Genomic DNA, 3,721 nt, shown 5'->3' with positions numbered 1-3,721 from the left:
CCCTTGAAACCCATCTCTCATCAGAGGCCAAGTTCTCCACCGGGAGAAGAAGAGCTTGGCTCTTCTCAGGGAGTTCCGTCAAGAAATAAAAAAAAAGCAGAGGAGGGAGAGAGGTTTGGTTATTTTGGGAATATTTCAAAGAAGAAAGAGAAGGAAGGGATGGGAGCCCACTGCTGTGCTGCTGCTGCCGTCCACCACTCCATGAAAGGCTGATCTCTTCTCCAGGGCCGGATGTAGCCCTAACAAAGGGCCAAGGGTTTTATATTTTTGATTTATGTTCTTGGAATTGTATAAACTTCTTTGATCTTAATGAATATTTCTTTAATTCCATATTTGAATTCTGTGATTTTAAATATGATGTTTATACAATTGCTATTCATGATCACTAAAGTAAATATAAGATAGTCCATGCTAAAGGAAGATGCGATGTGCTGCCACCTTAGATTAGGGTAGACATTTCATGCTAACTAAAGATGGATTATGCCTAAATTACTTTTGTGAATTTTTATTTAAATGCTTATTAGGCTTGCAGCCAATTTGCATGTTTATCTAAGAATAAATTGAAATATAAATAACCCTTGTCTCGATGTTAGTGGTGAATTCCTTGCCCTAGGTTTTTCCCAAACTGATATCTTTTTAATTGCATTTTCTTTTATTAAATTGCTTAGTTTAATAGTCTTCACAAATTCTCTTTTTCAAATATTTTTTTATTTTTAAAGAAAAACAACTATACCCCAATCCCTGTGGATCGATACCCGTAACCACTATCCTACCAGATACGTGCTATTGCGTGGTCTTTAAAGTTGACTATCAATTTTTGGCGCCGTTGTCTGGGATTGCTAGTATAGTTGTTTTTCTTTTCATAAAAAAAAATTTCAAAAAAAAAATATTTAAAATAAAATAAAAATATTTTCTATTTTTGTTACTTTCCTTATCTCTTTTACCTCTCACTAATTTTTGATTTTTCTTTTGATATTATTTGATCAGGAATCAAAGAAAAAAAAAGTCTGGGACGATCAAAAAGGGAATTGCTGGAAAAGGAATGCTATAGAGGTTTGCTTTTAAAAAAAATTGCTGGAAAAAAGTCCCTTTGGTAACCTCTAAACCTTTCTTATTTAGATTGATTCCCAATTAGCCAAAAAAAAAAAATATGTGGTGATTGTTTAATTTTAATTTCAGCAAAAGTGTGAATGCATGCTTGATACACATACACCAATTAATCCGCACATAGTAAGGGCAATCACCCCAACAAGATGAGAATTGGATTCATCATCAGATTCTTGCCCAAATTAGGTGAATCAATTCTCACATAGCTATCACCTTAATTAAAATTAATTAGATGTTGGCCCCTAGGGACATTCGAGCTCAATAGGACGAAGATCACCGAAAGTTGCACCAATTTTGCTCTGTGGCTCAGTTGATGTCTAGGCAAGCTTTGTCCCAAGGGAGACAGTTCATCTGTTCGAGGCAGGTGGTTTTTAAGTGGGACCTTTGCAACGCATCGTGACCCCCTCACTTACCTGGGAGCTTACCTGGTCAACTAAGTTCATTAGACCGGATTGGAGGCTTAGGTGCCCTCTTCAAATCAGTTAGGAGCTGTCTAGTGATTTTAGGGCAAATACAAGGATTTGACGTGTTTTTCTTTTAGTGCATGCTTGACTTGACTGATCAGAAGAGTATAACTCCGTGCCCGACAATCAGTCTTCCACAAATTTTCTTCCTTGGAGAACTCGGCATGAACCCGGTATGATTTGATAAGGATGCGCTGCGTCTGGCTGAAGACGTTAAACTTAGCGCTTGTTGGGAGGCAACCCAATTTTCATAGATTATTTTTGCACATTTTTTTTTGTCGTATTTTTTTCAGGAGTCTTAATATTACTGATGCAACTAAGGTACAATGCTTCTATCCTCCATATGCATCATATTTTCGTCCAAAATAAAATAGAATAAAATAATAATCTCAAAAAAAAAAAAAACATTGAGGACAATGTCTGGTCTAGGTTGGGGGGTATAGGAAATTCGAATTTCCTAAAGAACTTTTTACATTTTCGTATTTTTAAATAAGTTTATCTCAAAAGAAACATTGAGGATAATGTTTGATCTAGGTTGGGGGGTATAAGATTCGAATTTTTGAAGAATTTTTTTCGAAATTTTTAATTTTGTGAATAAGTATTTCATCTCAAAAAAAAACAAAAAACAAAAAAAAAAAAACTAATTTCTATGCTTTAGTGCTGAAATGATAAACACACAAGTATATAAAATCTAAAAAGCCCAATAACTAGTCAGGAGTAAGTCAATTTGAGTTCTTTTTATTAAAAATTCTTTTAGCGAGTTGTAAGATAATTTTTACTTTGGAATTTCACAACACACATGGCCTGCACTTCTAAGGATTAGGTTCAACATTATGTTGCTAAGTCTAGTAGCAACCTTGAGTCCTGATGAATCATTCCTATCTAATTCACTATTATCCCGTATTTATTGTTTAAAAAAAAAAAATGAATTTAGTCAGGTACATCGAAAAGGGCTACCTATCGTCAAAGGTCAGCGGGCTTGTAATGAGGAACCCGAGCATAGGTCCGTAGGGGAGTCTTGATGCCTAACACCTTATGCCATCTGGTGTGGGAGTGTTGACTGAATGCTCGTTACATGGAGGAATCATTACAAGAGTAAAAGTGCGTAATAAATATAAAATAAAAAAAATAAATAAAAAAAATAAAAAATAAAAAAAAAAAGAGAAAAAGAGAAAATAATATTGACCTTGAAAAAGACGATAGTGTGAAAGCCGTCGTTGTAAAGATTCGAGTAAACTGGAATATTACAGATAAAGCCCATGAGGTATTAAAGTAAACATCCACAACTCTCGAAATCCTGCAAGGTAGGATGGTTTTGAATCAGTGATTAGGTCTTATCTGACCAATTCTTGGAAACTACTAGTTTTAGCAGTATTTTGGAGAATCTAAAGCCTTAGCTTGTGTATGGTCCAGACAACACCGAGCACCCAAGTATAAATTAGCCTTACAACTCTCTAACAGAAACTTAATGACTTCAACTTAAATTGCATACTAACTTAGGATTTGGGCTGACTTAGTAATTAAAACTTTGTGTGCTTTTGAAATTATTGGCACTTATGCATTTGAAATTAGATTTTATAAAACAATAAAATAATTTTGTTTTCGACTACAGTTTGTGGGTATCTGAGCCGGAAACCCTCACGAGACAAAACTCGTCCACAGGGCCACCTAGGGGTTTAAAGCTTTATTGCATACGGTAAATGCAATCGCGATTCCTGCGAAAGTGAGTTAGTTTTTTCTATTTTGCTTGAAGACTAGCAAAATGTAAGTTGGGGGGTGTGATAAGTGCTAAATAATGCATAAATTAATATCTTATTCATAGCACTTATCATTATTTTAATTCACATATTTTTGTAAATTCAACTAAAAATTGAATTATCTTCATCAGTGCATTATTAAAAATAATTCGATTTTTGCTTGATTATATTGGTCCATCTAATGTATGCAGGTCAAATCAAATTCATCTGGGATGACCCCTGAACCCGAATGACACGCACCCCGTGAATCAGATCTTCTCAATTTCCTCTTCAACACATGGCTATCCCTAGTTCACGTTCTTCTCCCATGCTCCATGTACCACAACTCCAACCGCAAGTTATTTCAACCATTTATCTCGCACCCACGTCATCCTTCCCAGCAAAATAATATCA

This window comes from Phoenix dactylifera, unplaced genomic scaffold (genome assembly GCF_009389715.1).
Source record: "Phoenix dactylifera cultivar Barhee BC4 unplaced genomic scaffold, palm_55x_up_171113_PBpolish2nd_filt_p 001194F, whole genome shotgun sequence".
Taxonomy (NCBI): domain Eukaryota; kingdom Viridiplantae; phylum Streptophyta; class Magnoliopsida; order Arecales; family Arecaceae; genus Phoenix; species Phoenix dactylifera.
This window is presented reverse-complemented; position numbering follows the sequence as displayed.